The sequence below is a fragment of the Somniosus microcephalus genome, chromosome 6 (assembly GCF_052327205.1).
Source record: "Somniosus microcephalus isolate GS21.2 chromosome 6, FLI_Smic_1.0, whole genome shotgun sequence".
Lineage (NCBI taxonomy): Eukaryota > Metazoa > Chordata > Chondrichthyes > Squaliformes > Somniosidae > Somniosus > Somniosus microcephalus.
This window is the reverse complement of record NC_140992.1, coordinates 46,102,387-46,122,648: the sequence shown is the minus strand read 5'-3', so window position 1 is coordinate 46,122,648 and position 20,262 is coordinate 46,102,387.

Genomic DNA, 20,262 nt, shown 5'->3' with positions numbered 1-20,262 from the left:
TCCCCAAAACCTTTCCACAATCTACAAGGCACAAGTCAGGAGTGTGATGGAATACTCTCCACTTGCCTGGATGAGTGCAGCTCCAACAGCACTCAAGAAGCTCAACACCATCCAGGACAAAGCAGCCCACTTGATTGGCACCCCACCCACCACCTTAAACATCCACTCCCTTCACCACCGGTGCACTGTGGCTGCAGTGTGTACCATCTACAAGATGCACTGCAGCAACTCGCCAAGGCTTCTTCGACAGCACCTGCCAAACTAGAAGGAGGACAAGGGTAGTAGGCACATGGGAACACCACCACCTCCAAGGTACCCTCCAAGTCACACACCATCCTGACTTGGAAGTATATCACTGTTCCTTCATCGTCGCTGGGTCAAAATCCTGGAACTCCCTTCCTAACAGCACTGTGGGAGTATCTTCAACACACAGACTGCAGCGGTTCAAGAAGGCGGCTCACCACCACCTTCTCAAGGGCAATTTGGAATGGGTAATAAATGCTGGCCTTGCCAGCGATGCCCACATCCCAGGAATGAATTTTTAAAATGTACAGGTTCACAGGCACCAACACAACCCAGTATCACAGCTACGTGTAATTCTTGATTGGCAACCCAGACAGTGTGATACTTGACCAGGACAGCCACAACAACCAAACCTGATCATTTTCAACAGATAATGAAATTAGGCACGGGCAAGTCAAAAGCAGCAACAACAACAAGCAGCATTTACGTAGCGCCTTTAATGTAGTAAAATTTGACACCACGCCACATAAGGAGATATTAGGACAGATGGTCAAAGGGGTAGATTTTAAGGAGCTTCTTAAAGGAGGAGAGAGAGATAGATAGACGGAGAGGTTTAGGGAGGGAATTCCAGAGTTTAGGGCCTAGGCAGCTGAAAGCACGGCCGCCAATGGTGGAGCAATCAAAATAGGGGATGCGCAAGAGGAACGCACAGATCTCGGAGGGTTTTAGGGCTGAAGGAGGTTATAGAGGTAGAGAGCGGTATATTATAAAAGGAGCTTTAAATTGGCAGCAGTCAGTGCACATTACAATACAATGGAGATGAACTTTGCACCTCCAACAGCACCCAGCTTTACATGGGTTCTGAGAGGCGGGGCTGAAGCCGCAGAGAACAAGGGCCTCTTTCCAATTGCCGTCCAACAGAATAATGATTGTTATGCCAAAAAGAGGGGAGCGGCACAGGGAAGTTGTAGCTCTCCTTGTCTGCTTCCACAGACTAATAGATATGTGTCTAAAGATAGGCTGTCCAGCCCTAGCTACACGAGCAAATTTTTGTCTAAAATCTTTGATGTATCCAACCTGTGTAAGCAAATGTAATTTTTATATGATTACAAATCTGTGATTATTTGACCAGAGTGTGTGCTCCTTACGACCAGATGCTCCTTAAAACCTACCCCTTTGACCATCTGTCCTGATATCTCCTTATGTGGCTCAGTGTCAAATTTTGTTTGATAGATAACGCTCCTGTGAAGCACCTTGGACTCTATTGTTTTCCAATTCCATTTCTTTTAAAAGACTGGTTTGTTATATTAGTATTTCTTAGGTAAAATGTTAAAAAACATTGGATTATACATAAATCCTATCTGGTTTCTATTCCAATAAAGCTAGATGCAATCTATAATTTAAATGTTAGTTATAATTAGAGACATTCTCTTAAGAGATGAGATAAACAAACTAATGCCACCTAGCTAGAAACATTTTGCAAACAATGGAGGTGAAACTGGTCTACCTGTGGTGTAAAACGGGCTGCCAACTCACGCTACTGGCAAAGACCAATTTCACCCCAATGTTTCCAATTTGAAACCTAGACCACCAAAATCTGGTTTCTTATCTTCATGTAACTGAAGTAACCAAAATACAGTGAAAATTGTTGAGCCCAAGTTACTAAACAGAGAAACTGGGCAGTGTGAAAGAAAGACTTGCACCTTTCATAAGGACATCCCAAAGTGCTTTACAGCCAATTACTTTTGAAGTGTGGTCATTTTTGTAATGTAGGAAACACAGCAGTGAATTTGCATACAGCAAGGTCCCACAAACAGTAATGAGATAATGTCCAGATAATCAGTTTTAGTGATGCTGGTCAAGGGATAAATATTAGCCAGGACACCAGGGAGAACTCTTCGAAATAGTGCCATGGGATCTTTAATGTCCACCTGAGAGGGCACATGGGGCTTAAGTTTAACATCTCATCTGAAATACAGCCATGGTGTGGAGATGCCGGTGTTGGACTGGGGTGGACAAATGTAAGAAGCCACACAACACCAGGTTATAGTCCAACAGTTTTATTTGAAATCACAAGCTTTCGGAGCGCTGCTCCTTCGTCAGGTGAAGTGGAGAGATGCATAAAGACACAGCTTATATAGTCAGAGAATAATGCCAGATGATTACAGGTAATCTTTCTAACTGCCATTTATCACACCTCGGCAGAGAGATAATCACAGCAATCAAAGGTGTGAATGGTGTCCTAACAGGTCAGTCAGGAAAACATTACATCAAAGAACAATGAGGTGGGGTCACAAGGGGTCAAATGTTGCAGATGCTGGGGTCTGTATGAAAAACAAAAAACAGACAAAAAAACATTTTTTTTGCTGGAAATCACAGCAGGTCCGGCCGCATCTGTGTAGAGAGAACAAGCCAATGACGACTCGAGTCTGGATGACCCTACGTCAGGTGGGGTTACATGTAACGTGACATGAACCCAAGATCCCGGTTGAGGCCGTCCTCATGAGTGCGGAACTTGGCTATCAGTTTCCGCTCTACGATTTTGCGTTGTCGTGTGTCTCGAAGGCCGCCTTGGAGAATGCTTACCCGAAGATCGGAGGCTGAATGGCCTTGACTGCTGAAGTGTTCCCCGACTGGGAGGGAACACTCCTGCCTGGCGATTGTTGCGCGGTGTCCGTTCATCCGTTGTCGCAGTGTCTGCATGGTCTCGCCGATGTACCATGCTCCGGGGCATCCTTTCCTGCAACGTATGAGGTAGACAATGTTGGCCGAGTCATATGAGTATGTACCATGTACCTGGTGGGTGGTGTCCTCACGTGTGATGATGGTATCTGTGTTGATGATCTGGCATGTCTTGCAGAGGTTACCGTGGCAGGGTTGTGTAGTGTCGTGGTCGCTGTTCTCCTGAAAGCTGGGTAATTTGCTGCGAACGATGGCCTGTTTGAGGTTAGGCGGCTGTTTGAAGGCGAGTAGTGGAGGTGTGGGGATGGCCTTAGCGAGGTGTTCATCGTCATCGATGACATGTTGAAGGCTGCGAAGAACATGGTGTAGTTTCTCCGCTCCGGGGAAGTACTGAATGACGAAGGGTACTCTGTTGGTTGTGTCCTGTGTTTGTCTTCTGAGGAGGTCTATGCGATTTTTTGCTGTGGCCCGTCGGAACTGTCGATCAACGAGTTGAGCGTCATATCCCGTTCTTACGAGGGCGTCTTTCACACGAATCTCCATCAAAGACGGACACCTCAGCACTTCACTCTACCGCAAGCCCATTGACACCCTCAGGATGCTCCACTTCTCCAGCTTCCACCCTAACCATGTTAAAGAAGCCATCCCTTATGGACAAGCCCTGCGAATACACAGGATCTGCTCAGACGAGGAGGAATGCGATGGACACCTACAGACGCTGAAAGACGCCCAGTCGGGGAACACTTCAGCAGTCAAGGACATTCAGCCTCCGATCTTCGGGTAAGCATTCTCCAAGGCGGCCTTCGAGACACACGACAATGCAAAATCGTAGAGCAGAAACTGATAGCCAAGTTCCGCACTCATGAGGACGGCCTCAACCGGGATCTTGGGTTCATGTCACGTTACATGTAACCCCACCTGATGTAGGGTCATCCAGACTCGAGTCGTCGTTGGCTTGTTCTCTCTACACAGATGCGGCCGGACCTGCTGTGATTTCCAGCAAAAAAAATGTTTTTTTGTCTGTTTTTTGTTTTTCATACAGATCCCAGCATCTGCAACATTTGACCCCTTGTGACCCCACCTCATTGTTCTTTGATGTAATGTTTTCCTGACTGACCTGTTTGGACACCATTCACACCTTTGATTGCTGTGATTATCTCTCTGCCGAGGTGTGATAAATGGCAGTTAGAAAGATTACCTGTAATCATCTGGCATTATTCTCTGACTATATAAGCTGTGTCTTTATGCATCTCTCCACTTCACCTGACGAAGGAGCAGCGCTCCGAAAGCTTGTGATTTCAAATAAAACTGTTGGACTATAACCTGGTGTTGTGTGACTTCTTACATCTGAAATACAGCACCTTCGTCAGTGCAGCAATCCCTCAGTACTGCACTGAAGTGTCAGCCTAAATTTTGTTCTCAAGTCCTAGAGTGGGACTTGAACCCACAGCCTTCTGACTCAAAGGCGAGAGTGCTACCTCTGAGCCATGGCTGACACTCTGCATACCCAGTGTTCCTATCCCAAGCCCTGGGTGTCAGGGTGCCCAGCACATAATTTACAAGACTCCCTTCCCAAATGCACATAGTAAGTCAGCTAACAATCTCTCACTAGGGGACAGGAATTTTTAAATGACATTCCAATACATAATATTGATTAGTTTCACTGATACCCTTAATCAAAATCTTGTGATTCCCTTGGACAGAAATGATAATCAATTCCAGCATTTTGGAATTGATTAAGTTTTTTATTTTAATTCCCTTAAGCTAGATGATCCCTGAAACCTTAAATGGACTTCACTGTACTGTATAGAGCTAATTCTACAATGCCACACGCCTAATGGAGTGTCATGCTCGCAGGGAGCGTGGGTCAGAAAATCACAGCTATAACGTTGTTGCCCTATGCAACCCTAGTTTCCTTGAGGATGGCTTCAGAGCTGAGTGTGTGGGATCAGCAAGTTAATCATTATGATTCATGAAAGATTTCAATACAATTTTGTTCAAGTTTCAGAAACTGATCTATTACTCTGCAAGATTTCCCAAAAATATTCCATGCATGATTTAAAACAATGAATCAAACACTTTAAAATGAGTTTATGAATTTATTTCAAATACTGCTGTTAACTACAGTATCCGCATTTTAATCGCCCACCAGAACAAAGTATGTAAAAGAAGCAGTCTAAGTGGTCTAGACAAAGCACTCAGATGTTCCATATTAGAAAATTAACAAATTAGGTAAATCTAAAGAATTATAAACAACTTCAGAGAATTGCTGACCATCTTTCATAAATCCACACACACGCAAACCAAGATAGCCAGTGATTTCGTTGAGTTTGTGATTCTTCTGCAGAAAGAGGCGATTTATAGACTGTCAAACTGTACTGCACATGGGTCATCTGCTGGCATTCGTGTTGGAACACACGATCATAATTAATTTACTGATAGCTATGATGAGGAACGTCAAAGTTTTCAGATTTTTGATGGAAATGTAGGTGGGTTTAAAGGGAGTAATGTTGTTTGCGGATACATGGCTGTAATATTGAATTCAGGGAAAGCTGGAGGCTCGCACTCAGCGAAGGTGTAAATGTTAAAATGCTACAATAAATTTACCACCCTGGCAATGCAATTATAAAAGAACCATGCCACAGTTTTAATTTTAATGAGGGTTAATTTTGTTTCAACTATAACCTTATGTTCAGATAGAACCTTCTGTAGCAAAATAATTATACAAAGATTGGCTGTGGGATCTACAGCAACATGATACAAGACTACTTTCTACCACTATGAGCTGCACGCCACGACCAGGTTTAACACTACTTCTATCATTCTCAAATTACAGTCAAATTTCAGTTACTAAGATCAATTAAACTACAAAAATACAACCATGACAATAGAGACTCGATACTAAGGATAAGTATTTAAAAATATAACATACAACAGCACAACCACACCAAACTATTATTGCTCCACAACACTATGCATTAACAAAAGGCAGTTTTCACTTTTCTCCTACATACCAATGTTTTTCAAGCTTTCTTCACAGGACCACACAGGTCCCACTTAAATTAAATGTCTGAAAGTAACTTGTGGACCGAACCAAACAGAATACAAAAGAGACAAAGTCAAAAGTGTGTTAGGCGATCAGTTCCACAAATTGTTTAAATGACATCTCAGATCAGGACCTCAGTGATATTTCACACAAAGAAATGATAAACTGGAGTTTCAAGTTTAAGAAACTGCAGAGTTCCATGTAAACATATAGTAAAGCAAGACAATCATTTGCAAAGTGCAATGACAGTGACTCACTGACAGCCACTTCTAGTTTAAAATGGAAAAAATAAATAACAATCACTAAACAAATAAAACACTTTGCAATATAAATACTAACAGAGACCAAGTAGTAATTTCAAGGTTGTAATTCAATCTTGGGACTTAAATGATGGTGAAACACCACTTAATCTTCACTTCAGTTTGTCGCATCAACTGAACCCCTAAAGCTCTGCTACCATCTTAGAATCATTCCCAAATATCCATTAATATATAACATTCCTGTTAAGGAAAGTAACATTGCGTAACTGTAAATCTGAACCCTGTTATTTCATACTGAGGGGAGAGAGTGAGAGAAGATTGATTTCCTCAATGCTAAGTGAATGTTTGCACAGTCTTACTTGAGGCTGTAATAGTAACTATCAGAAACCAGAAAACAATGAAGGTCAAATAGTGCAACATAAAAAATCAAGACCCATTTTGGCTCAGATCTTATATAATTGTTTTGCTAGTTAATGAATAAGTTATGCGGTAGGGAAGCATTCTGCACCTTATTTGTTTCTGATACTTTATGCATTAATTAACCATACCATTACAGCTATTCCTCTTTTAAATCTGTCAAACAGGGTCTTTTGCCGTAAGTTTCCCTGAACAAAAGTAACTGACAACTTCAACTGCCTGCTTGGCATTTGAACTTCTTCAAACTGTCATCTCAGTACAATAAGAACGTAAGCCTGGAGACATTGCTGGGAACAATTACTGATGACTGGTATTAAAGAAAGAAGCTGTGTTATTCCATTGGATTTGTACAGTAGGTGAGCAGGGGTCTGATAAGGAGCAAGTCAAAACTATGCAAATTGTCTATCTTTTTGTTACAAAACGTAAAGATGGAAATATACCAATTATTAATGAAGCAGATCTAATAGGATAGCAAAATACTGTGGATGCTGGAAATCTGAAATAACAACAGAAAACGCTGGAAAAACTCAGCAGGCCAGGCAACATCCATGGAGAGAGAAACAGAGTCAACATTTCAGGTTGAAGACCCTTCGTCGGGACTAATAGGTGTCAGCCGTGAGCAGTGGTAGCACCCTCGCCTTGGAGCCAGAAGATTGTGGGTTCAAAGTCTGACTCCAGAGTTCTTGGGCACAAAAATCTAGGCTGACACTGCAGTGCAATACTGAGGGAGTGCTGCACTGTCAGAGGTGCTGTCTTTCGGATGAAATGTTGAACCGAGGTCCCGTCCGCTCTCTCGGGTGGACATAAAAGATCCCATGGCACTACTTTGAAGAAGAGCAAGGGAGCTCTTCTGGTGTCCTGGCCAATATTTATCCCTCAATCAACATCACTAAAACAGATTATTTGGTCAGTATCTTATTACTGTTTGTGGGATCGTGCTGTGTGCAAATTCACTGCTGAGGACTGAGAAGGAAGTGTAAGTTAGAGTGGGTGAATTCAATGTCAAATCAGGTAAAGAAAAAGAAATAGAGAGGGAAAAAAAGATTGGGTTAAGGGAGGGAGAAAAAGGAGACAAAGGAAAAGTTTAAAAACTTAAAATTTGACATTCTTAAAATCTCCCAACAACAATTAAAACCTGAAGGAATGAGATTCCAGACTTGTAATAGTTAATTTTCAGTGCCAGAGAGGTTGATTGGCAGTAATTAACACGTATCACATCAATAAAGGGTACTTAGACTGGAATGGACGAGACTTACTTTGTGTGACCAGTTTAGTTCATATCTACCGTGCAAATACAGCAACTTCACTGCATTTCAATGGTGAGCCAGACAGCGAGTTGCTGTTTTCACAAAGCTAATGATGGAGTGGCGAAACTCGGACATCTGCCACTCATGTGAAATTGTAATACCATTTGTGTATTAATAACAGCGAACGCCATTAGCCTCACCATTATTTTGATAGGAAAATCTGGGCCAATATCTTACTTCCATGTCATAGCATTACATATTTATAAATCAGCTAAAGCTTTTTAACTTTTGGTTAACAAAAATCGAACAATCTCGGATTTAAAACTAACAACTGATCTAGTGTCAATTGTCATGAGCGGAAGAGAGTTCCAAACTTCTACCACCCTTGGTGTGTAGAAGTGTTTCCTAATTTCACTCCTGAAAGCTCTGGCTCTAATTTTTAGACCATTCCCCTATTCCTAGACTTCCCAATCAGCTAAAATAGTTTCTTTCTATCGACCCTGTCTATTCCCCTTAATATCTTGAAAACTTCGATCAAATCATTCCTAACCTTCTAAATTCCAGGGAATATAACCCTAGTTTGTGTAATATCTCCTCATAATTTAATCCCTGAAGTCCGGGTATCATTCTGATAAACCTACGCTACACTCCCTCCAAGGCCAATATATCCTTCCTAAGGTGGGGTGCCCAGAACTGCTCACAGTACTCCAGGTGTGGTCTAACTGTAGCATAACTTCTACCCTTTTATCCAAAACTCCGCATAGACTATCCGACCTCTTATGCTCCCCCTCATTGTCAAAGAGGTGGGTTTTAAAGAAGATTTTAAAGGGAGGGAGGTAGAGAAGTGGAGGGATTTAAGGAGGAAATTCCAGCAAGTGGGACCTTGGCATCTGAAAGCATACTTGCCACTGCTGGGTGAAAGAGGGGGAGCATAAGAAGTCAGATAGACTATGCAGAGTTTTAGATAATATGGAATTTATGGAGGGTAGAAGATGGGAGGCCAGAGCATGGACACCATCATAAAGCAATTACTTTGATGTAACATATTCTATAAGATGTTTTCATATGTAAAGCAAAACATGAAATAAAAATGTATTTTAAATTAAATATTAACAGTGTGAAGATTATATGCAAATAAAAATGATCTTTTCACATATTGGAGGTACAACAACCAGTTACTTCCATTGTGTATTAAACAAGTGTAGAGTATTTGAAATAAGTATAAAAATATTCATTATTACATATATCCTAGTCTGGTCACAATATATTCTGTGATATCACCTCAGAATAACTCAGAATTTAAATGGTTTATGTTGCAACTGTTTCATAGCTACAGACTGATTAATTATTCTTCATTATCCCCCTCTTGTTCATTTACCAAACGGATATTCAGAGTCGTTTTTCTAAATACAAAATAAATCATGACTCCTCCTAAACATTTTTTATTCACACACTGCTGCCTGCACTGCATAATGTTTCATTTTGCAAAGACTGCAATTTAGATCATAAAGTAATAGTTTAATAGATTTTATTTGCCATGAGGGCAAATGCTTAAATTGCAAACCTCAACATTTTTTCAGCCTATTGCATTTTGCGGTTTTGCAATTTGGTCACCTATTGCAACATTTTTCAGTACCCATATGTGCAGTCCATTGAATTTGAACAGAAGTAATCAACCAAAGCATGAATAAATGTTATATTATGTTGTGCACTTAGGACAAGAAAAGGCCATTAGGCCTAACTGTGATCATTCCAATTTTTGCTGGACTCATCCCAATATCCCCTCCACCACCGCCTGAAACAGACGTAGCATATTCGAGGGTCTTCTGTCAAGACCTCCTCTCTGACCCCTCTGAGGTGATCAAGCATGCCACAGGAGTTTGTACCCAAAATCTTACATTTGTCCTTGAAGCAATCAGACCTCAGTACCACCTCCAGAATCCTGTTCCACAGTCGGATCACCCCAGAAAAATAAATCTCTGAATATCCAATCTCACTTCGCTTCCTTAATTTAGAGGAGTCACCCCTGGTTCTATCACCTTAAACAATTGATCTACTTGTAAGCTATTGTCACATTTTGGGATTTGATTTTTTTTGACCAGTTTTCTACCGAAAGGATTTGGAAAAAGTATTACTTTTGATGGTGGGTATTTAGAGGCAAATTCACACAAATTAAAAAAGGGCCTGAAATGATTCCTCGTTAAGATGCTAATGAGCTAGCATTCATATTTCCCCCTAGAGTGTAAATAGTAAGCAATTTGTTGGATTGTCTTAGCAATCAAAAAAATCTCACAACCAGTGTGTTGTAAAGTTTTTGATCCCTTTTTGATTATGAACAATGATAGATAAAACACAGAGGGGGAGCCCTCCTGTGGCTCACCTTACTAGTCAGTCTTCACATATGATCCCTTACAGTGATTGCTGGCAGGCTATTGGGCCAAACATGAACATCACAGTTGAGTTAATCTATTTCTCATCCAAATATGTACACTTTCTGACAGGGGTTTAATGATTAGTGAACAGAAGTAGGGATGCTGGAGCTCTCTGATGTCTTAGAAAGTGTATTCAAACAACAAGATGTCTTTGTATTTATACAGTGCTTTTAACGTAGAAAAATATCTCAAGGCGCTTCATAGAAGTGTAATCTGACAAAAAAAAATGGACCCGGAGCTAAATAAGGAGCTATGAGGAGGGGTGACTACAAACTTGGTCAAAGAGGTGGGTTTTAAGGACGGTCTTAGATGGAGAGATGGAAATGTTTTTGGAGGAGCTTCCAGAGCATAGACGACTGAAGATACAACCACCAATCGTGAGGTGAAGGAAGTGGGCGATGCATGAGCCCAGAGTTGGAGGAAGGCAAAGTTATCGGAGGGTTGTAGGGCTGGAGAAGGTTACATCAATAGGGAGGGGTGAGGCCATGAAGGATTTGAGCACGTGGATAAAAAGACATTGGGGGACCGGGAACCAATGTAGGTTAGCTCGCTCAGGGGAGTTGGGTGAGTGGGATTTGGTGCAAGTTAGGATATGGGCCATATGTTAAAGCTGCTATACAAATGCAAATTGTTGTATCGATATTTTGGGTTGCAGGCAAAAAAAAGTGTATTTGTGCTAAAAGTAACCTTGTTTTTTTTAAAAATAGAAACATTTTGCCATTAAAATAAACATTTATTTAGTACTAAATACCCAGGTAAAACTTGTTTCCCCCATTCATTTTTTATTCATTTATTTGTATCAGGTTAGTTGTACAGAATTAAACTTTTGATTCAGATCACTTGCATGGGTTTCACTCAAAAAATAAAACTGATCTTATGAGAACGCCAAGTAATTTCAAGTTAAGATTGATTATTATTTCTAATACAGAAAGACTTACATAGAGCCATATCAGATCTCAGAAAAATTCCAAAGTAGTTCACAATCAATTACTTCAAAATGCAGCCACTGTTGCTATGTAGATTATGCAGACATTTTGCAAGATCCCACAAATAGTAATGAGATGGATGGTGAGCCATCCTGTTTCTGGTGGTGTTGTTTGAAGGAGGTATACTAGCCAGGACATCAGGAGAACGCTTCCCTCAAAATAGTGTCACAAGCCAGGACACCAGGACATCAGGAGAACCCTTCCCTCAAAATAGTGTCACAAGCCAGGACATCAGGAGAACCCTTCCCTCAAAATAGTGTCACAAGCCAGGACACCAGGACATCAGGAGAACCCTTCCCTCAAAATAGTGTCACAGGATCTTTGTCGGTCACCATCTCTTCCAAAGAACATCATTTTCAACTATGCCGCACTTCCTCAGTACTACACTGGAGTGTCAGCCTAGATTATAAATTATAGATAGTCTACAAGCAAATGATATTATTTGGATCTGAGCGGCAGCTCAGTATGGAAAGCCCTGAATGTAATCTAAATTAATCTGTATTTGTAAAAAGTGTTCAGTATCACATCAGATAACTCTACTGTAAACAGCAGGAAAAGCCCAATTGGTGATCTGTACTCTTTGGCATTTAGATAAACGGCAAGATAAGTAAAAAATGGATTATTTGGTAGATTTAGATGAGATGTTAGATAATTTCCAATAACTTATACATTTGTTTTTTTTTTAATCTGACTTTTCTCATCACTTTTAGTCGATAGAAAATCAAACCCCAGCCTTTCCCTCTTCCTACAGAGTACAATTCAGAGAACATATCCTTTCTCTGTTTTGAACTTGTCTGACTTTGAACTTGGTTGTTTTGTTTTGAACACTGCCTGCCTGCAATTCCCAACTTTTGTCGAGTCTCTGTTAAGACAGGTATTATCTAATCTTCTCTGCTTCCTTTTTCTTTGTTCTCAGACTGATTTTGGCATGTTTTAGTGGAGGTGCCATAGTTTGTGGTTTCCATGTTCTAAAGGAGATTCTTCTTACAAAGTTCATGGCACCTGAACATGGCACTGTGTGTAGGTAGACATCAGTGGCTTTGTTGCTAGCGTTAACAATAGTATAAATCATTATTCAATTATCCAGCCATTATGTTTAAATCATAGAAAATATTAGCTGTCAAGCCAAAAAACACAATCACTCGTCTGCAAAAATTTTCATTTATACCCGTCATGCTATTTCACACAGTGCTGCAACGCAAGCTATTTTTGTCTATTGATTATAAATTTCTGTTATTTGTCTAGGACGTGAACAACAGGAAGAAGCTTTAGCAAATCAAAGTTACAAATTTGGCTTTATCCATTACAGTATTACACCATGAGTCTGACAAGTGCCAATGCGCTCAGTAAGAAAAGATGTTGGCTAAACTCACAATACCATGTTAATGCTGCTGTCATCTGCTGAGATTAAATGTATAAAGCTCAATAAAGTTCAACAAAAAGGTTCAGCTATAGTACAGGAAACAGTGTATCCACCTGGCTCTTTGGCAACACCCTTCTAAATGAAGCTATTTGCTGGTTAACCACAATCGGAAGAGCAAGTTAATTGAGGCATGGACACGAGAGCTAAATGCCAGAGGGGAAGTAGAGTAACTGCCCTTGACATCAAGACAACATTTAGCTGAGTGTGGCACCAAGGGGCCTAAGCAAAACTGAGGTTAATGGGGATCAAGTGGAAAACACTCCAATGGCTAGAGTCAGACCTTACAAAGAAAGATGGTCGTGGTTATTGGAGGTCAATCAGCACAGCCCCAGGAGACTGCTGCAGGAGATCTTCAGGGCTGCTTCATGAATGACCTTCATTCCTTCATCATCACTGGGTCAGAACCCAGGAACTCTCTACCCAACACCGCTGTGGGAGCACCATCAGCACAAGAACTGCAGTAGTTCAAGGAGAAGGCCCACCACTTTCCGCAGGCAAGTGACACAACCTTGCCAGTGTCGCCCACTTCCTGAAAACAAATAAAAGAATACTACAAACAGAACAATCAGAAACTTGATGGTCCACCTACAAAATAGAGGTTTTGTGCTACAGTTTGGCCAAGACATGAACCTCAATTACTGCATTTCCTTATGGGCCTCCAGATTTGAGTCTATTCCATGTAAAGATGTGGAACCCCTAGGGACAGTCTAGTGCTCTTTCAATCTTAGCCAATTCTGCATCAGAAGAGTCCACAGTGTCCAGCTCTCCAGTACCTTGTCCAAGTAGCCATTCTTCAAGTGTGAGCTTAGATGTTGCAGGATATTCAACATGGAGAGGGGGTGGGATCATCACAGCCAAGGCTGATCTTGTTGTCATTTAACAGCATGTAGGTGCACTTTCCATCAGAGTTCACTGGATAGTGATTTTCCCCCCTCTCTAGCCCATGGGCACTGTAACCAGCTGTAACTTTCCTGTCATTCCAGCTAGATCAGCTAACTCAGCGCAGATCATCGATCACATCTGGTCCTCCTTAGTCTGCATGGTACAGTACCACACCAGATGATGCATTTGCCCACTAAACTGAGGAGAGCTTAAATGTGTGTACATTATCATAAGTGCACAGGATGCAGTGTGCAGAGTGAGGTGCCTATATAGCAGGTTATGCTTCTGCCTGCAGATGATGTTGCAACTATGATTCCTACTTTCTATTTTTAAATTGTATTGTACAGTGCCCAAAATTACAGTGATACTGTACCACCTGCAGAAGGAACTCTTCTAGAAGTCACATTTTATATAGTTTACTGTGGTACAGGGAGGGCAGTTTGGTTCTCAGTTCTAGCGTGATGTTCATAACAGGGAGAGCCAGTAGTTCTCGGAAATCTACTGAATGGAATTCTATCAAATAAGAAAAAAAAACAGAAAAGGATTACAATACTGCTACAAAAGCAAAACACTGCGGATGCTGGAAATCTGAAATAAAAACAGAAAATGCTGGAAATACTCAGCAGGTCAGGCAGCATCTGTGGAGAAAGAAACAAAGTTAACGGGGTCAATTTTCATTGGGCCGTGAGGCGGGCTTTTAGGCGTGCGGGGGGCTGAAATCCCAAATTCGGGGGTCCTGACAACATCCCACCCAAAACCCGCCTCCATGTAAGTTTCAAAGGAGGCGGGTACCCGCCCCACACTGGGACCCGCCGACCCGAGGCGGGAAGGGATTAGTGCCAATTAACTGCCTGTTAACAGGTAGTTAACAGGCAGTTTTTCGCCTAATCCCTATTTTGAAGGTTGTCGTGTGGGATTCCCGACGGCTCCAAACCACGCCAAGTTAGAGGAGTCGGGCCGTCGGGTTGAAGGACTTGGAGGGGTCGAGATGTCGGTGTTCAGGTGAGTGATGGGTGCATGAGTGCATAGGTAAGTGTGTTTGGTGTGTCTAAAGTGTGTAAAGAAGTTTAAATTACCTGTACTTACCTTTACAGCCTTCCTTCCTCTAGGTTTCAGGAGTCCATCATTCAGCCGGCACAGAAAGCAGAATGGCCGCGAGTTGTCAAAAGTGACAGCCTGCAGCTTTCAGTGCCCGCGAGATTTCTAACTGAGTCTGCGTAGAAGGACTCAGGTTAGAAGTAAGACTGTCAGTGTTTGACAGCTTCAAACAGCTGTGAAACACTGATATTTCATCTGTCAACACGTCTTGACAGATGAAATTTCAGCCTGTGACATCACCTGTTGCCGGGTGGCCCTTAGTTGGCCTGCTGAGCCCGCTGGGCGGGCTCAACAAGGTCAATCAAGTGAAAAATCACGTGGATTGGCCGCATCTCGATGGAGGTGGGACTACAACCCCGAAAGTTGTAGTCCCGCCTCCTTCCCGACTTCTGAATGAAAATCCAGCCCAATGTTTCAGGGCGATGACTTTTCATCAGAACTGGAAAAAGTTAGCGATGTAATTTCTTGCTTAAACGGAATACATGTTCCTAAAACATTCATTACAACAGTACACATATTGCAACCCAATTTAGATTTATAAACTTTATTTAGAACAGTCTCAGTAGCAGGGTCATCTTCAAAATAAAAATCCTGCTCCTGCAAATGTTTAAAATTAAGTTTTTTGCAAAAGTTGTAGCAGACTGAAGCTGCCTACACCACCCTTGTTATTCTAAACGAACAGCTTAATATGGAGCCAGGATCCCATTATAGACACAATGGCCCCAATTTTAACTCCAGGTGGATTCCCCACTCAGGCCTGAGTTAAAATTACTGTCGGGCCTCAATGATGTCATCAGGCTGCAACATGCATATGTAAAGAAGGACCCTGTTGGCTCCAGGCGCGTGTCCTTGCTGCCTGCTCAGGAGAACAGGTTAAAATTGCAGATGTTGCAATCATGGCAGTTGTTGGGCAGGCAAGAGCCAGGGCAACTTTAACTGCCCACCCGCCAGGTTTCTGCTGAGTGTGTAGGGTTAAAACTTCTTGCATTAATGCTGTCCTATTGCTCCTACATCTTTAAGATTATTGGTCCTTACCAGAGGACATTGGAGTAGATTTTAGTCCAGCCCCTGAGGGACAATCTAGTGGAGCGAATATCCTGTCCATTCCACTAACCCCCACCATCTCATTTCACTATCAATAATCATCAGCTGCTGCAGGAGTTCCATGGAAGAGTACTGGGGTAGCACCGGGTCATGAGTTCAAATCCCATCATAGCAAGTTATGAAATTGCAATCAAACATCTGAAAAATCTGTGGGTTACCACCAAAAAAATGATAGTCATAACCCAATTGTCTTTCAGGGAAGGGAATCTGCCGCCCCTACCTGGTCTGGCCTATATGTCACTCCAGTCCCATGGTGTGTGGTTGACTGTTAATGTCCTCTGACGTGGCCTAGCAAGCCACTCAGTCGTAAGACAACTGCCCAGAAATCAGAACAATGCTACTGTGGGAGTGGCATCACCACAAGAACTGCAGCGGTTCAAGAAGGCCCACCACCGCCTTTTCAGAGTAACAAGGAATGACCGATAAATGCATCATTGTCAGCATCGCCCACTTTCAGAGAATAACATTTTTTAAAAGTGCTCCATTGATATTTCCTGGTATCCAGTAGCAGTGTACACTAGGACCTATAGCCAATTCTGCCCGGTCCGATGTAATTGAAAAGTCACATGCCCTGTACACTGCATCAGCCATAATAATGTGGAGATTAGAAAGGATATGGTAACAAATCTATTCCCTCTCCTCAGATAGAAGGTCAGTGCCCAACTGAATTAAGGTCTGCCTGTAATATCCTTCATCTTAGTGCCGTGGTTAGATCTGAAGTAACAGAACACTGGTAAGTCTGTACAAATTAAATGGACCCTTCTGTAGGTATGATTGCTCCTTGGTGAGAGGTTACCCAAAATAAATGATATAAAGGGTATTAAATAACTCCAGTTTCAACTTGCTTCTGTAAACAAGTCTACAGTGAAATAAGAAAACAGCACATTGCATGTGTGTGGCCCATATTCATACATCATTTCCATCTTCAAATATAAAACGTCAAAATAAAGCTTCAACTATTAAAAATACTGACTAATAAAAGATTGCTACATGTTGGTTCAAGAATAGATTTTTTTTTAGAAGGGAGAGAATTTGTTGGATGATTAAACCTTTAAGTGAGCAGTGTGGGAGATTCCCCCCTTTCATAATTGGCCTCACACCATTGAATAGGGAAAGAACAAGAACACATATCTTGTTCATTTAGTTGCTCCTACCCGCATCCCTCATTTCAGCACAATAGAATGGCAAGCATGCATATACTGAGGGCTGGCACTGGCCATCTGTCAGTCTCGACAATGGGCCTGTGTAACTAACTAGATAGAGTTACACTCTGTCTGAATCAGTGGGAAAACAACTCGACATACCAGTACAGCAGAAGCAAGAGGCCGAGAGGTAAAACACAAATCTGGATAGGAAATATGGCCAAAAAACCTCTAGCACTACCCTTTTATAAAGAAAACAAACACCATCTCAAATGACACAATTGTGTATTCATAGAAATTACAGTATAGAAATGTGGTCTATCGGGTTTGTGCCAGTGCTAGCTTTTCAACTAGCCCTCTCTACTCTAATCCCATTTCCCTGTATCCTTTTATATTCCTCTTTTACAAATTCTTATCCAATTCATTTTTCAAGGACATTATATTGTCTATCTCAATAGTTACTTCTGGTAAAGCATTCCATTTTCAAATACAGTGTAACCCTTTGTGTGAGAACGTGGTCTGGACTATCCTCTTGGGCAGGTTTGCTACCGGATGAGGATTGGGGCAGGACTTTCGCTTGCTTCTCTGACCCATTTTCCTGGGTCTGAGCTGATAAACTATGCAGGGTGGGCTCCCAGTGGGATGTCCACCACCAAGAGAGAGTCTGCTACTGCAAGGCTGCTAAATTCTTACCTCAGCACCAGAAGAGAAAGACCCAGAATTAAAACGGGCGGAAAAGCCCCGAAAATCGAGTGTCGTATCTTCTAACTTCCCATTTCTTAGTGATAATCCTAAGTCCTCCAGCCAATGTTCCCATGAATTTTTTTTTTGGGTGCATGGCCCATTCAATATACCGTGCGTGCGCGTTTTTTCCCTATTGAAAAGCCGGCGAGCCAGCTGGGCGTGAGGTCCAGAGAGCTGCGCAACTGTGCAGTTTAAAGGGAACATTGCCTCCAGCCCTACCGCAGTCTTACAATTCTGGCCTCTTGCGCATTCCCGATTTTCATCGCTCCACCATTGGCGACCATGCTTCCCAGGCCCTAAGTTCTGGAATTCTCTCTCTAAACCTCTCCGGCTCGCGACCTCGCTCTCCTCCTTTAAGACACTTCTTAAAACTTACCTCTTTGACCAAGCTTTTGTTCACCTGTCCTATTATCTCCTTATGTGGCTTAGTGTGAAATTTTATTTGATAACGCTCCTGTGAAGCACCTTGAAATGTTTTACTACGTTAAAGGCACTATATAGATGCAGTGTTGTTTACCAATTCGCCAGCCAGTAGAAACAATCTTTCACTATTTACCTTTTGAAACATCAAGTTACATCGGGCCTACAGCACAGAAACAGGTCATATGTCCCAACTGGTCTATGGCGGTGTTTATGCTCCACACGAGCCCCCTCCCACCCCTCTTCATCTCACCCCATCAGCGTAACCTTCTACTTCTTCCTCCGTCATGTGTTTATCCAGCTTCTCCTTAAATGGATCTATGTTATTCGCCTCAACTATTGCTTGTGGTAGTGAGTTCCACAGTCTAACCTCTCTCTGGGTAAAGTTGTTTCTCTTGAATTCTCGATTGGATTTATTAGTGACTATCTTATATTTAAGGCCTCTAGTTTTGGGCTCCCCCACCAGTGGAAATATCTTCTCTACATCTACTCTATCAAACCCTTCCATAATCTTAAAGACCTCTATCAGGTCACCTCTCAGTCTTCTCTTTTCAGCCTTCCTGATAAGTATATCATCTCAGTTCTGGTATCATCCTTGTTAATCATTTTTGTACCTTCTCCATTTTTTTATAATATAGAGACCAGAACTGTTCACAGTACTCCAAGTGTGGTTTAACCAAGGTTCTGTATAAGTTTAGCATAACTTCTCTGCTTTTCAATTCTATTCCCCTAGAAATTAACCCCAGTGCTTAGTTTGCCTTTTTATGGCCTTATTAACTTGCGTCGCTACTTTTAGTGATTTGTGAATGTGCTAATGTTGAAAATCTCTATTAAATCTCCCCTTAAGCTTCTTTATTCAGTGTCTGAAGAAAAAAAATTCAAAGATTTTTGAAAACAGAAAGAAAACCACTTTCAAGCTAACTATTGTGCTGGCAGTGAATTACTAACACACAGATGTACCCGAGAATTATGCTGCACCAATGAAATCTTGATAATAAAATTTTCCTCAAAACAGAAATGCACTTTATCCAGCATGGCTTTTGATATTTGCTCCAGCTCATCATACAAACCTCCCCTTCCCTGCCAACTGGTGCCTCTGTCCTACTGGCATCCAACAATAAGCTTGACTGCCGCTAGCCCTGGGAGACATGACACAGAGAGTGTCCTCATCTTGCATTAATTGCTCAAATTGAAACTATGCCACATCTCTTGAAGCTAGATGTTGCTCAGTATCCCTTTGATATGATAATGACATGCTTCTTAGCAGATGAATATGCAAATTAAAAGCAGTAATTTGGTGGCATGCACCTGCCGACACGTACCGCTATGCTCATGTACTCTGCGGCAACACTAACCGCACAAAAGCATCACGGTGGTGAAATTAAATTCTAATGTTGCATATTTTAAGCAGATGCTTCGCCTCTTGTTACTGAAATGCCTATTTGGCAAAAATTGCTGCGGGAGACTACTCATTTCACACGGTATGCTAATAATTTGGCCAACATTTCATTTGTGCATGCTGGGTCAAGGAAACAAACTACGCTTTATAACGGTATGTGCCAATGTTTCCATTTTGGCTTAAAAAATATGAGGAAGGTATACAATGTGGAAAAGTGATCTACAAAAGAAAACACCACTAAGTGACATCAGGTCGAACAGACAAATGTGCCACAGGTATGATTGAAATTAAAAATCTAATCTCGCGGGTAATGTATGTTTCCATATACCACCAATCTCACCATGCATTTTGTTCATAATGCTCATGTAAAAATTTTTTTTAAAGAGCTCTGCAGTGACATAAAACCAACACAGATTTGATGAACGTGTTATAACTGCACATTTTGTGCTCAAGTATTTCTTTGAAATATCATAAGCTGCTCATTATGGCTTTATGAAAATTTCAGTTCCTGTAAAGTAATTCCTGGTTCTATTTTTTTTTGTTAGTGGTGCTTTTAAATGGGAATGTCACTCTTTGGAGGAGATAGGGACAACGTTCCCTGCAGCCCGAGACCAGCTTTTTCAATGTTAATTTTCGTGCATGCGCAAAACTGTGAAGGGGTCGCGCTTCCAAAAAAAATAAGAGGGAACATTGGATGGGGCTACTTTCACTGTAAAGTGCGCTCTCCACAAAGAGTT